The sequence below is a fragment of the Dermacentor andersoni genome, chromosome 4 (genome assembly GCF_023375885.2).
Source record: "Dermacentor andersoni chromosome 4, qqDerAnde1_hic_scaffold, whole genome shotgun sequence".
Classification (NCBI taxonomy): Eukaryota; Metazoa; Arthropoda; class Arachnida; order Ixodida; family Ixodidae; genus Dermacentor; species Dermacentor andersoni.
In genome coordinates, this window is record NC_092817.1 from 24,226,692 (window position 1) to 24,242,818 (window position 16,127).

At 46.9% G+C, this 16,127-nt stretch overlaps 1 protein-coding gene across 3 annotated transcripts in view; it reads right to left on the bottom strand.

Moving 5' to 3' along the window:
• LOC126535873 (scavenger receptor class B member 1-like) overlaps positions 1 to 16,127 on the bottom strand; it is a 102,008-nt gene that overhangs the window by 46,372 nt on the left and 39,509 nt on the right. The window contains exon 1 of one of the 3 annotated variants that reach the window (XM_055073516.2): positions 674 to 998. The exons of 1 other annotated variant lie outside the window; for it this stretch is intronic. The gene's annotated coding sequence lies outside the window, so the exon portion shown is untranslated. Of the gene's footprint in view, positions 1 to 542; positions 999 to 16,127 lie in introns of those variants that run through there. One more of the 3 variants, XM_050182719.3, reaches the window with a different exon arrangement.

The window sequence follows — 16,127 nt, forward strand, 5'->3', positions numbered from 1 at the left end:
AGCGGTAGCAAAGTAAAATTGACTTCATAGCGGTAGCACAGAAACCCGACACGGTTACGTTTTTAATAAAAAAAACGAAAAAAAAGGACGACACAAGAAACACACATTTACAACGTCGTACATCACCTCCCTATGCGGCAGAAATACAATTTCATTTCGTTATTTGGGTCTTCCTGCTCCCGACAGGTGCTAGACAGGACCCAGTTTCATGCTTTTTCGACCAGTATGGAATGTCAGAGCGGGGCATTTAACCGACAAAATCACTCATTTTTTTTCCCCCGAAGCACCCGCCTCGCTGCACATGTCGCTCGCGCTCTGGCAGATTCTAATTGCCCTTCGGTTACACGACTGATTACTTCGTAGCACAGACTATCGCTGGGCCACCCTAACGTACTGGCGAAACAAAGTTCTCAGCCCGCGCGCGCTACGGCGGCGCGTTAATAACGATGCGGAAAGCATTCAACCGCGCTTCATCTGGCGCAGACCAAACAACGTCTGTCACCTCGCCGAGCACGCGAGTGCGCTGCCAGCATGCCTCTCACCTCTGCGATTCCTGGAGCACTTTCCGAGCGACGTTTCGTCTCACCCAAGGACGCCCCCGCGGCTGACAACGCAACAGAGCGGGGACCCCTCTCGCAATGTCCGAAAAAAGAAATTGAGGGCTCGGGGGTACCTTGGGCGGACCCCTGCTCTCCGACGCACGGCGCGCTTCCCTCTCCGGCACCCCGGAGAAGCAGTCGAGGCAAGCGAGCACTCCCAGCCCAGGACTCGTCCAACCCGGCCCAGCACAGAGGCGCGCGCACTCTAGGGCCCGGCCGGCGGCGCTCCGTGGGCCTCGTTCCTTGGGAAGGGACACAGAACAGCGCGGACCGCTGTCAAGACGAAGCCGCCGATGGAAGGGGGGCGGGTACCCTTGAGCTCATCGTCTGCCTCCTCGCCCCATGGCGTGGTGCGCAAGCCGCCAGCGCGCGACGGAAAGCGCTGTAACGCGACACTTCCGCCCGTTCGACGCCCGTCGCTGTTGCTTCAGGCCAGCGATGCTCTCGTGCCGTTGACCAGTCGGTGTGCTGTGCCGGCGGTTTGTGTTGCCTTCCTTTCTCCCTTTGCACAGCTTGACTTTCATCCGCGCGGCAAAGCGTGTTCGTAGCACCCGTACGCATATATATAGGCGAGCATTCCGTGCCCATATGCACTGAGAGCGGATGCGCTCGTCCTGACTTCCACAGTGGTTGTGTGCGTTGGAGTTCCATTCGCTCATTTACCGCTTCATGCGCGAGTTCGACTTGAGTTACGTCTTTCGCCCACTTTTCTTTCAATTTCTGTCCCCCCTCCCGAGACCCGACGCCGTCTCGAACCTTTCAGACTTGAAGAGAGGGAAGGGGCGGCCAGAGTGGGGCGGCCGTTTAACGGAGTCACTGACACCAATCAACAGTACGCGCGACTGGAGGGAACGATACAAGAAGTTTGTCTTGTCCCTGTCGTCATCGCTCTCTGCCGTTCGCCGCAGGAAGGGCAGCGGTCGCGTATGGTTTTTATCCCGACTTCTGGATCCTTCAGATTTGCGCTGTCGGTTCGCGCGCAGTGGGGGCCGATGTGGATAATGCCTGCAAGGGCCTTGATGACCCGCCGCGGAAACTGCGTTGTTTACTTTAATCAATGGTAATCGTTTTGTAGACTGCACCGCTTGCGCAAACTTTGCCTCAATGATACTTGCATTGCAATTACTATACAGCGCCTACCGTGCATCAGCTGCACATGCATACGTGCCCAATGGCGAAGCAGGGATATGAGCAGTTGTCACCTAGCACTGGTGGTAGCTGTGCGTGCACATCGAATTTTAACAGAACTATATATAGTTCTGTCACAATTCAACGTGTATAGTTTCTGGAGCCGTTACCAGATCCGCAAGCAAAAAGAGGGTGTGCATAATGTTACGCGTGAGGAAAACGAAGACCGGTGAACATGCTTGCGGTCCCGGAGCGGGAAAAGAGGAAGAAGACGACGCTGAGTTGATCAACCAGCGCATTATTCAGCACATATTCAAAGAATATTCAGCACATTAGCACGTGGATATGGAATGTAGTGGTAGTTGAAAAGTGATGGCAATTTGATTCAAAGATTTATCTAAAACAAGGGAAGGCATGTACAGGAATACAAAGTGACGTAAGTTATTAATGTTCCGCCTGCTAACTGTTACCAGCCGATGACAGAGAGCGCATCCCGGTACAAAATGCGCTTGCTGCAGCAACGTAAGAAGCAGTCGTCAAGGCTCGAAGGCACTGAGACACAAGCTGTCTCCCAGACAGCGAACAGAAAAGAAAGCGCATGAAACGTGCGCTAAAGTTACGGAAGTGGCGAGCGCCTCTGGCAGTTGCCACGCCAATATCTCATCGAAATTTACGAGTGCCTATATTTTACGATCATGCGGTTTTTGCTTACGTTCACATGTAGCAGCGAGCTCCGTCATGTTGACCTAGCGACGGAAGCTGCCCGTGGTCGGTCAACTATAACAGGCCGATAAGGCTCGTCGTGGCGTCCAATTTCTGGGACCCCCGAGATAGCTCGCCAGAGGTCAACCAACACGCCACCGAGATAACGTGGGATGCATCTTTCGCGAAGTGCACTTTTGAATCGCCATGTAGGCTCTTCCCTGTTCACTGGTGTTTAATGTCCCGCGCAAACAAACATCAGTGTGACTGTCCAAGAGTAGATGAACGCCGAAACCAGGCCGCCTTCGTGTTTGCACTCCACTGGACTTCGCGAATGCGCTGGGTGCACATTTTTTGAGTGACACACTGCTCTCTAATTGCATATGGCACACACATGGTACTCGAATGAATTGCCGGAAACACCAACATGTATGATACAAATGCGCATATGAAAGCACAAATAATGGCCCATGGAAATCCAAAATAAAGAATGGGGTTGACAGATGGAGTAGCACATTGTGGTATTAAGGCTATAAACAGCGATAACATGCTTCAGAAAGGCTGGCCATCGTTTCGATAGGAGGACCTATCTTCGTCAAAGGCGGCCTCGTCATCCTCGGCATGTTAGTTATAACGGGTTAGTTGAGTGACGTAACGTGCGGTTGTTGTCGGTGGCGGCTGGCTGTAATAATGGCCCATAATAATGGTCCTTTATAGATAACTTGAACGTACAGTGTAAGCACAGACATACTAATGTTCTTCGACAGTCGATTGAGAGGCTAGTTACTTCATTGAATTCAAGTGTGAAGAATACAGCAGAAGGCTTTTTATTTCCGGAACCGCGGCGTTATCTCCCTACATAAACTCAAAAAACTATTTTTGAAGACTGAGCAAGAACGTTAAGAAACCATCCGCGTATACTTAGGCGAAGTACCCGTCCTTGATGTCCACACATATTGATGTTAACATTACTGAAACTGCTAGGACCCTTCATTTCTTCATTTTCTTCCTCCGTATTTCAGTTCTCTTAGCACGATGACTACCGGAAGCTTAATGTGCGTTAATGCACTCATTTTCTTTTCTGTAACGGTTCAAGCTTTCTCCAACACATTCTCCTTGTTTCCCTGATGACTGTGGCGCGTAATGTAAGCAAAAAGAAAGCACCGGCTATCCACGCTGAGTGGAGCTTCAAACCAACGCGCATACCCTTCACCAGCTATCTGTTCACTCTGTCCTGCGCGTCGCCTTCGTCAACTGCGCGGTCGACTTGTAAACGGCCTGTCGACACCACGTAAACTGCGTCCGCCTTCATTCCGACAGGTTGCTGGGCTTTCAAAGCTGTGCACGCACGGGATACGTTGTCGCTTATTCCGGACATCATTCGGGAGACGAGGCATCACGGTTACCTTTTTGATCATTCATATTTAAAACAGCGCCAAAAAACACGGACAAGGGAGGACACAGGACGAGCGCTGACTGCCAACAACACCTTTATTGGAGCCTGCGCAAATATATACAGTTTGCAACAGGCATAAAGAGAGTGAAAGAAGGGGAGGGGAAGGCGAGTCATCGTCGTTCAACTACTGCTGCGCATGCGTCAATGACATTAAACAAAATAAAAGAAACCATAACATGGAGGACACAGGCCAAACTGCTTAACTTCTAAGGAACTTAAGTTCTTTATCGCAAAGTGCAATAGAAGGGGGACTAACACAGGTGGCTCCTAACTGACACATTGAAAATGCCTCAAAGATTCCTCTGGCCATCTGATTGCTGTACCTTTTCAACACACGTGTGTGGTCAAGCTCTCTGGCCATCTGATTGCTGTACCTTTTCAACACGCGTGTGTGGTCAAGTTCTCTGGCCATCTGATTGCTGTACCTTTTCAACACACGTGTGTTGAAAAGGTACAGCAATCAGATGGCCAGAGAAATCTTTGAGGCATTTTCAATGTGTCAGTTAGGAGCCACCTGTGTTAGTCCCCCTTCTATTGCACTTTGCGATAAAGAACTTAAGTTCCTTAGAAGTTAAGCAGTTTGGCCTGTGTCCTCCATGTTATGGTTTCTTTTATTTTGTTTAATGTCATTGACGCATGCGCAGCAGTAGTTGAACGACGATGACTCGCCTTCCCCTCCCGCTCTTTCACTCTCTTTATGCCTGTTGCAAACTGTATATATTTGCGCAGGCTCCAATAAAGGTGTTGTTGGCAGTCAGCGCTCGTCCTGTGTCCTCCCTTGTCCGTGTTTTTTGGCGCTGTTTTAAATATGAATGATCCGTACCAACTAGCTCGCACCCAAACCCTTCTGAGTCACCTTTTTGATCTTTCACTCAATTCTATGCTACAGGGCAAACTGGTATCGATAAAAACTAAGTGGCAGTTTGGTTGGCAAGCGAACCTGAGCCGGAGAGAGAGAGAGAGAGAGAGAGAGAGAGAGATGTTTTAAAACGTTGGGAATGATTTCATTTGAATAAGCCAGCTGTTCCAAACTTAAGACAAGGAAAATGTGTGGAGCTTCTAGAAACAGGACACAACGTGAGGCTAGTGTAATCTCAATACGCAAATTATCGTAAGTTACATACTACGTTCACTATGGACGCTGCTATTATACTATGCATGATATGAAATTTGAACCACACGAACTATGTCCAGAGTGTGCACACCCTTCGCACGAAGTGAAAAATGCCACACTTTTTCCTAACTGAGTATAGATGACAATATTTTTTTTAATTAGGAAGAAAAAGAAATACAGAAAAATATATTCGTCTTTTTATGCGCATTATTCTAAGAGTAATTCGGTCAATGGCTTTATGGATGCGGTACGGCCATGCTTACAATTTTCTATTTTGTACACGACACTGCGCTGGAATAAATATTGTCACCAGCGACACAATCGTTCTTCTGCCTTACCTAGGTTCACCTGTACGGCCACTCACAGTAGGCGCTGCATCATTCATTCCGCGCTGTACTTATACTGAAAAGGCGACGTTGCCTTGTCAATCTCCTCAACAGTTTGTTGAGGAGATTGACGTATAGGCGTGTAGAAACACGTTGAGAAAGCATCGGCGTGTCTTATGTATCTTACGACGAATATTATGCGTAAAATGACTTCGTGTATCATACCGTCAGGCGTTCACTGGCCGCCTGACAACCCGCCACCGCAGTTCAGCGACTCCAGCAGTTCAGTTGAGCAGCTGATCTCGAGCTCGCCGAGGGCGATACCAGCCGCGACGGCCGCATTCCGATGGGGGCGAAATGCAAAAACGCTCCTGTACCGTGCATTGGGTGCACGTTAAAGAAACCCAGGTGCTCAAAATTATTTCTCCACTCCACTACTGAGTTCTCCACTCTTCCAAATACACCCTTCCAAAATACCCTCTAGACTTGCAGAACTACCGAGACGTCGGATGAACTACCACGAAACACGTTGCTGCATAATTTTTCCTGCTACTTTGCTTATGGTCGGAAACAATGAAATAGTCGTGATTGGACAGACAACGTAAGCACAGTACCTACTGCAAGATATAACTTATTTACCAGCTCACTGTTTATCTATATTTCTAACACTGAGCGTTAAGGTCGCGGGTTCAGTCGCGGCCGCGGAAGCTGCATTCCGAAGGGGTTTGAGAGCAAAATCGCTCGCGCACTGTGCGTTGGGTGCACGTTAGTGAACTCCTGGTGGTCAAAATCAATCCGGAGATAATACTGCATGCCTCATAATAACATCGTGATGTTCGCACGTAAAACCTACCATTTTTCTTTGTCCGTGGTCCTCCCCCCCCCTTTTTTGTAATTATTTTTTTATCAGGAAGTTTACTTGCCTGTGTTTTCACCGGCAACACTATTGAAGTGTGGAGTTTCTTGTTGGTCACGGATGTTAAAATATATTGTCGTACTTGAGCCGCCCGATTATAGTGCCCAAAACGTTCTCCGAGCTGCTTAGGTTCGATCTATCGTTTATTTAGGATGTAGTGTAACTTTTCTTTGTCACTAACCAACTGTTTAAACTAATAGACGCCCTGTCGAAATTCATGACGTCGCAAGAGCGGTGCAGGATCTCCAAGGAGGCGTCGCCGCCGGTCTTTCTTGCTTTTGCACATTTTAAAGCTAAAGGACCCTCCACTCAGATACTGTGAGCAGAGTGTCTGTAAGCCTCAAAATGTGCGAAAAAGAAATAAGAGCGAAATTTGCGGTATCCTAGAAAACGCGACATCTTTTTTTGTAATGGCCTGTGTCACTTCTTACATTTTCTGTCAGTTACATCATTTTCTTGCTGTATCTGCGTAAGAAATATACTAGTGCTTGATCTTTTTTCTTTTTCTACTATCTACTATGCATCTTGCAAGTGGTTTATCATGTTTGTATCATCGTTGTGGTATATCGCTGGTAACAGAAATAAACATGAAATATTTTTCTTTGTTTAATGAAACAGTTAATGATTGTTTGTACGAAATTTGTTTTGTTTTACGTGCGCTGTACTGCCCCCGGCGTGGGCGGGTCAGATACCTTTGTCAAGCACTCAGTGCGCTCTCTTGTGCCTACTGCCTTTTAAAGTTTTATGGAATTTTAGGGAATTAATAAAGTGAAATTTCATATTCAAATAACGGGGTTTTAAAGCCTTAAGGCAGGACCAGCGTGTTAAGACTTGATCCGGCCGCTTGCTTGTTTATTCGCGTGACGAGGTCCCATCGTGGTCCTCCGCTTCCTCGACGTGTCCGCGACCTCTTGGCGCGCGCCGGTCGAACGCTCCCGGCCAGGGCTGTGTCGGAGGCGCACACGACAGGCGGCGTCCACGGTTACTCGCGCCGCTTAAACGCGTATGAACACGCAGCTCGTGCTGCTGCCACGCGCGCACACGCAATTAATCATGCGACCGCGAGGCGCGACGCCGCTTCGCACATGCGCGAACCGCGGACAATCTGTGTTCTTTGGCGAGTGTCACTTACTCGCGTTGAAACTCGACGATCGCGACCGAGAATCGAGCACTCGGACCGGCACTTAAGGCTATAGTTGTCTCGGTGCAATAACAGAAAACACTTTTGGTGAAGCGCAGATAATAATGTTTAACGTGCTCTATGCTGAAACTGAACCGTCTAATATACGGGAAAAATCCTGCGGCCGAGTGAACACGATCGTTAAGTGGCACAAAGACGCTAACACGTCCTTCTGAATACAAGTTCAGGAGACGTTTATGAACGGCTCGTTCTCTGCACAGGAACAGAGCACACTCGACAGGTAGTCGTCGAGAAGGGCAACGCCGCTTCATTTAAGCCGGGAATGAAGAACGAAAGGATCGTGTTTGGAAAGGACGAAGCCCGCATGCCCATTGTAGACACATGCTAACGAATTTGTTTGCACCCGCGTTCACAACTGCCCTATACATAAGGATTTTGTAATGGTGGCGGATTTCGATTGCCACACCGACAACGATGGTGCCGACGTACGGTAAACACTGTGGCCTAGCCCCCCCCCCCCCCTCTTCCGCCCCTTTCTTTATTTCTTTAGTTTTCTTTTCTTCATCTTTGTTTATTTTTCTCGATGGACGTCGGCTCGTTCTTTCTACGCCATTGAGAGCGCTGTCATCCAAACATGCAGAAAAGCAGCGACGTTATTGTTATTTTTTTTATATGTATATATAGTGGGCTTTCTTCAGAGCCCGGAAAGAATAACGACGCCAAAGATAACGTGATGAGAACAACTTCATCGGCTGTTTCGGAGCATGCTCTACAACTTTTCAAATAACCGCCGTGGTGGTGTAGTGGCCTTGATGTTGCGCTGCTAAAACCTGAGAACGCGGAATCGAATCTCAGTCGTGGCGGCCCCATTTCGATGGGGGCGAAATGTAAAAAATTGAGGAGCCATTGCACTCCATGAAAGTGAATGACCAGCGAATCTTTAGCACATCTCACAGGGTTACACAAGGGCAAATGTAAATGTATAATGACGATAGCGCTCTGATTACTGTGATATACAACTGATTGGTTCGGTTACAAATAAGGCAGAATCTTAGTCAAATCTATACACGACCATTGTTGAGCAGTTCAGTGACTTGGATTGGTATGGCACTTCAAACCAAACTTTTCTAGCAGCAACTGAGTGAACCATTTGTTGTCTGGTTTTGAAATGTCCACATTGAGGGCTCCAACGCTGATCACATGGGTACTGTCATTACGACTAACCCATGTAAAAGTGCGTGGTCGCGAACTTCTCCAGGTACACTAGGGCAGGCCTGGATATATAGCATAGTGGATATCACAATTCCGTGTTTAATTTGTACGGCACAGACATCCATTTCCACAGTCGCTGGCATTGTCCTCTTGCGAGTCAACAGGGCAATTATTTGTAGCCATGGACCTTACGGGACTATGAGTCATTGTATCTTTTGCTTGTTCGGGGGGTATGAGCCGTTGCTTCTGGGGGTATGAGCCATTGATGTGGACAATTTTCGACATGCTGTTCTCTATGTTGTATGCGTGATTAGAAAAAAATGTAAGCACTGTTCGCTTCACTTTGTTGAGGGCCTGTAGACTCTGCCTTAGGGGGCGATGAGCCATTGCGTTTTTTGCCTGCTTGTGGAGGTATGAGTGCTCACGGGGGTATGAACCATAGATGATGGTAGTTTTTGTTGACACACACGAAAAATACACGGAACCCTAGCCATATACAGCTTCGCTGCAAGACGCTCGTGTGCTGTGCATTGGGTCACGTTAAAGAAGCCCAGCTAGCCAAAATTAATCCGCAGCCCCCACTATGGTGTGCCTCATAATCAGATCGTGGTTTTGTCTCCTGGAGCCTCAGAATTTAACACTTCAAATACAACTTATGTCCTAAACCAAATATTTAAAATTATGCTTAATTAGCGGTAACGAATTACGTAACTGCAGGCACTTCAAAAATAGTTTGAGGAACTCGAGACGACTAGGAAGAATATACCATTGCTCTTATTCGTCTAAGGTGTATCATTCTATATTAAATTTTGGTTCAAGGTGTACGTGTGAGACACCTGGTCACACACACACACACACACACACACACACACACACACACACACACACACACACACACACACACACACACATATATATATATATATATATATATATATATAGCGACCAATCAGCTGAAGATGATTAGTTTGCTTGGTTGAAGTCTACACTAACTCCCTCGGCGATATACAGCGCCTCATGAAAGTTTGCAGGGTGCCATGAATTTGAAAAGACATAAAATCTTCACAGCACGTCCCCATTCATCACCCAGTTTGGTTACTTAAGTGGCTTTGGCGTTGCGGTACTAAACAGGAGATCGCAGGATAAAATCCCGGCCTCGGCGGCTGCATTCCAATGGGGGGGGGGGGGGGGGGGAATGCAAAAACGCCCGTGTCTCGAGCACTGGGTGCACGTTAAAGATCCTCAGGTAGTCAAAATCAATCCGGAGACCCCCACCCCCTTCCGCGGCCTGCTATATAATCAAATTGTAGTTTGGGCACATAAAACCGCAGAGAAATTTTTTAATCCCCATTCGCCGCCAATATGTACACTGGGGCGGAGGGACACAGTCATAACCAGCACAGCGACCAAGCAGAGAGTGATGCGCACAATAGTTTCCCACCAGAAACCGCGCCTGATACCCTTCCTTCAGAATTTATCTTTTTCGTCCAAAAATATCACTTTCCGTCGGGACACACACGCCTTAATCCTTAGCTCCGTGTGTCCTGCTAGCTCCCATCCCTCTAATATTTCTCTCACGCGTGAAGTATTTCTTCTGAATATACGGGCGGCGGTAGGCCTTACACCTTCCGTCACCTGGGCTTCGGGTGCAAAACCTGAAGACTCAGTGAACTGCTCAAAGTGTTCAGCTCCAACATCTACAGCGGACATTCAGCAGCTGTTGTGGTTCTGCTAACCATTGCATGCTATACGGACGGAGCAGGCAGACGCAGGCGTAGGCTCATGGACGATAACTTCGCCAAGCCACTACTGTAATTTCTGTATGAGGAAGGTCTCCGCGCAGCTTTCACTTAGATAAAGATTTATGCTGCAGGACAAGCTTCACGAAGGAAAAAAAAAAAAGTTAACATTTTTTTTTTTTTGTATATGGGTGAAATGAAACGCAGTACTTTTGATCAACGAAAAGGTCGGCGAACTTTTGTCCCAGGCTATATCGCAAGATTAAAAGGACGCGTTTGCCAGCGAAGCTACAGAATACGTCATCGCAGTTCCTCGATTTTAATAAAACTTACTGTAATTATGTTCCGAACAGCGGTGCGTTCGCTACATTAGCGTGATGCCGAATGTGCCGTTGGCGCCGCCATTTTTCTTTTTGTCCTCTCACTTTTTTTGTTTCTGGCTTGGTTAACGATGCGCTGCTGTTCCCGCGGGAAAATATTCGCGCTAACGTCATTTCTACAATGTGAAAAGTAATACGATGTAATAATAGAAAACAAAGTGCACAGTGTTCGCATAACCCCAGATGTTTTTGTGCCACAATTGACGCGCGTGTTCTAACGACGCCTTTCTCTGGCAACACAAACTCACAGAAACAGCGCAACTGTAGGCTTGGGAACGTTCAAACCGCGATACAGTCTGGAAGATATCAGAGAGCTAAAACCAGTCGCCCATCTCTACTTTTGTTCTTGTTTGCTTAAGGTGGCATTTGGTGACATTTAATGTCAGATGAACATAACAAAGACTGGCACGAGAATTGCTTACTTAAATTAAAAAAAAAAAAAGAAGAAAGATGCTTCGAGTTCGAGTTTTTCGGAGCGGATCCGAAAGCCAGTTCGGTTATTCAGTCAGAACGCCACCGACTTAACCCGCGCAACAAATACACGCTGATACATATGTCGCGCGACGCCATGTACCAGCGGCCTTTGCACTCCGAGATGTTGACGCTCCGTGAGCTCATGCTAAGCTTCCGATTTTCGAAGAGGTCACGCCGCATATGCGCACCACCCAGGAGCAACAGCAGCGGCAGCCATACATAGCTTCAAGAGATTTGCGTCTCGGGACTCGGTCGCGTTGAAAGCTAGCAGACACGCATGCACTATCGGGAAATCCACCGGAAATATAAGCAGCCCCGAGAACCATCGACTCGCGGCTTAAAAGGGGATCCTGGGTAGACGGGTTCGCACGCGGGGATTTCGAGAGCTATGCATCTCGGAAGCCACTCGTGGCAATACCGAGACCCGCGCGCACGCTTTTCGAAGCATTCGAGATTTTATTGTGAGCTGCGATCTTATCGGATAAGTTTCGTCAAATTTTATTTTTTTCCGGTTCGGTGCGTGCCTTTGTAAATCGACTTTTCTTCTGCTTCAACAGCAGCAGGCAGTAGGATACTATAAAGACCTGTATATTCAAATGTTACTACTGCCGTTAACACCCTTAGAATACTTGCCTCACTTCCCAGTATTATACCTATCCATATCTAATTGTATCTCTAAACGCTTTCCCGCCAAATTTGGTCACTTAGTATCCGGCACTGGGTATGGGCACGTATCATCACTAATTCCACGATCATAGAAGGTAAGAATGCTAATAGCAGCGAGAGTAACATGTCAGATTTTGTGTATAGTCAGCCGTCAGCCACGCGTGTTGGCTAGACCCAGCGGCCACAGGTTGGCGTGCGATTTGCCTGTCAAGCAAGCGATCAAGATCCAAAGCCGGCGCATATGCACAGGGTAGCTGTAATTAGTAGTCGCGATGGTAGGCAATGCAAACCTGTCCGCGTGTTTAAATCGTAGGCAGTTAACTGTGTTTAACAAAGCATCAGTAACCACATTTTTATCTAATTCAGTGCACATGTTGCAACTTGAGAATTATGTATGTAACTACTTGAAACGAATCCTGAATCGTCAAACTTGCAGTAATATGCACTGCTGTTCTGTTTCCTTTTTAAAACAAAATGCCGTTTGATGGATTGGAGAACAAAAGTAACTGAAGCATCGACGCATTTCGTGGCACTATTTGCCGAACGCTTACCTAGATTTCGTTCCGAGCAGAGATGCCTCGTCATATATGCCCTAAAGCAACGCTGTAACTAAGCGCATTTATAGCTTTAATTAGCACTGCGTAGTACTGGCATACCGGTTTGAGTTAAAGAAGCTTAATTCGCACATTTGTTCGCAGCCCTTCACTACGGCGCCTTTTGCAGCTTAGGCATAGGCGTATAGAATCGGGACGCGAAGCTCCAAGCAGTCAACATCGGTCTGGGCGCGCAACTCTGAAGTCGCGCCACGCAGCTCGCCACGCAGGGAGGCTGGCGCGACGCAACGACCCTCGTCTGGGGGGGGGACGAGAGGAAGCGTGTTTTTTCCGATGCCACCGCCGAGGTCTACGAAAGGGGCACGCCGGCGAGCATATGATACGCTAGGAATTCTGGGACCCGTGTGAGAAATGCGCACGCGACTGCTTACTCAGACGACATCCCGCTAGAGCTGCAATGCCGCGCGACCGCAGAGATTGCGGAGAGCCAGATGGATGCCGGCAGTGCTTCCTGCGGCAGATCCTCTTCCCGCGGCAAATTCTTACGACGACAGCGAATAGTGGACTGCACGCAGAAGGCTGACTCTGCGGAGAATTTAATGAGAGCGTGACACGAGAACTTAGTAAAAGAAGGCGGTAACCGCAAGCAAAAAGTTAGTAGTGAAGTGGTCACATGGTACACAAAGTTACTAACTTAATATTTGTTAGCTTTTCACGGGTGCAAGAGATAATGCAGGCGCATGGAGTTTAAATTAGCAATAGCTGTCGTCTGTCCTGTGGTCTATTATGCTGCCTGACGGCATAGTCGTAGCCCAATATTTTGATACACTGTAGTTTATTTCATCATGTCGGATTAACATATATATGCAACCTCAGGTGACACACATACGTGCAAGCAGGATACAGCGAAAGAGAAAAGTCCTTCGCTTGGCAAAGTATGAATAATTTTTCCATGAATTTTACCTGCTTTTGAAACAGTACAGTGGAGTGCGGGTGTATGGCTACTATACAAACTATTCGATGTATATACAGTATACTGTGGCACCAACTCTAAATCAGATATGATTCGGCGTTGCCTTGACTTACCTACAACGTATCTAATACACAGCCAATGAAGTTTAGTGCCTTCGGACGCCTTCAATTTCCTCGACACACCTTTCTATCCGTTAATATTGTATCAATGCGCTCTTACCACGGTGAAAACATTTCAAATCGTACAATAGTAGGGAGATAGAGAGAGCAAATGATAAAGGAAAGGTAGGGAGGTTAACCAGGATTGAGCCCGGTTGGCTACCCTACAATGGGGAAAGGGAAAAGGGGACGGAAAGATTACATATGCTTGTATCCTACGCAGGTAGTTATCGATAAAAAGCAAAATAAGAACAAAAAAAAAAGGAAATGCTGTCCGCTATGTGTAAAGGCCACACAGCATACCATCAAGAGTGAATACTGAACAAAATGACAGAACGCAATGTTAAGATCGAAGCGAACAAACAATTGTCATAACGCGTGACCATCTGACGGGAGCGCAGCTCTTCCGGTCTCCGGAGCTGAGTGCAGCAGTGGTGAAAACATTTTCCGTTCCGGAAAATTATACGACGGTGAGTGGCCTCTCACACGAAGGCTCCTCAGCTTCCACCAGCAGAAGCCTGCTTGGATAACAAGCGTTGCCGCGTTGGTTTGTGCGTGCTGAAGAGGCATTTCCGTTTACTCTCGCTTCGGTCTGCATGCTAGGAATATGCTGTATGCAAGGATACATTACACAAGATAGTCTACGCGGACGCGATTTCATTGTCTTAATTGGTGCGATAAAAAAAATGAGAGAGAAAAAGGAAAAATGGATTTGTTAAGAAATGTACTCATGTGACAGGGCACCCGTATTTATTTCTTATTCGTCCTTCTTCTTATTATTCATTTTGCTTCCTCTTTGGTAAGGGCTGCGACACTCGTTTGAGGGTGCATCATACAGCCCACTTTTTCGCTTGTTGGAACTTCTGGAGCGACCAGTATGTAGTGCAAAACTCGAGAAACCTCCTTTAAAACAGAAAACAGACTCTGTTCCTCGAAATTTTGGCACCGAGACTTGCGCAGTCATAGCCGCCAAACACCCAGCTGCAGGGTGGCGATCACTCCGACACATCATTCGCAAATCTGCTGCGACAGACACTACTTCATCCTGCGTCACTCGCGTTGCCTCCGCAAGCTGCAAGTGACATCGAGCGCCGACTATCTTTCACCAGGCACTCAACAACGGAGACGGGGCGAAGGTGCACGAAGTTACAGAACAATGCAGAAACGTACCCTTCCGGTATAGAACAGTACTGGCAAGCATAGACACCTCGCGGGCCTCCTTGAATTCTTCTCATTCCAGACGTTCTCGCTTGAGTACCAGGTATAGCTTGTAAATCCAAAGTGCCAGTAATTAACAAGATGACTAACATTGTCAGATATTTACATGGAGCACCAAGGTCACTTTTAGCTTATAGAGACGGATCGTGTGCCTCTGCGAGGCGCCAACATCTCATTACGTGCATATAATAATAATAATAATAATAATAATAATAATAATAATAATAATAATAATAATAATAATAATAATAATAATGACGACGACGACGATGATGATGATGATATAGTTTGCAGCAAGGCTAAGCCCAATATTGTTACATATCCGCAGGCATCTGACCCTGATAAAGCGACCAATTACGTATAGCACACCAACTCGGCTCCCCTTGCTATTGCCTGCGCTGACATTCTGCGAAACCATCTGTCCCGCTGCTCTGCACCTTTCCGACATGTGTGACGGGGGAGGCACGCGGTCGAGGTGTTGCGTCAGGCGCGTCAAGCACGACTGCCAATAGCCACTTACTAAGCCTAATTGACCATAGCGAAAAGTGTTGGCTTTAGGCACAAGATACACTTAGAGTCAGTGCTTCACGAGTCACTATATAGAAAGGACAAAAACAAAAAGACATGCGTAGGCACCACAAACGTTTCCTATGACGTAAATCTGAGGACATTAAATTCCTGTTCTATATTATAGCGTGCAGATACTTCACGCATGAAAGGTATGACTTAATTTAATGTCAAATATTCTCCTGCCGGCACAGCTAGTGTTCCAATCAAGTAACTTCAACCTTGACTTTGTTATAGAACAGGAAAAAAAAAAGACAAAAAAGGGGCGTAATAGGTTGAGTATTCTTCATATGACGGTCAGGGAACACATCATTTGTGTTTTGCTCGTTTCGTCATTTTTGAAATAAAGGTTTGGACATATTGCTGGGAATGGTGATCATTGCAACGCCGTTACATTGGTCATACAGGATCACATTTACTCCACAGTCAGTCAAACACCTGTTTCTGCAAAGACATAGGTGCCGCTGCTTCAGCACTTCCACATAATGGCAATATGTTTCTTGGCCTTCTTTTCTTCCTTCACGCACCCCCTCCCCCCCACTCCCGCCTTCATTTTCTTACCTCAACTTGACCGAGCTTCTGGCTAAGCGTTTTTCTGCGTAGTGACTAAAATCGCACTGTTTATTTTCTTTTTTTTGTTTCCTGAGTTTATACTTCGGTATCTTGAAGCAAAAGTATTCATTAATTATGCATCTGAGTCACGAGTTTAAAATTATGCTCATGATTTGTAAGAATACTATGATTGGAAAAAGACAAGGCACACTTTTGGCTGCTTAGAATTCTGACTGTGAAGATGTGGCTGTG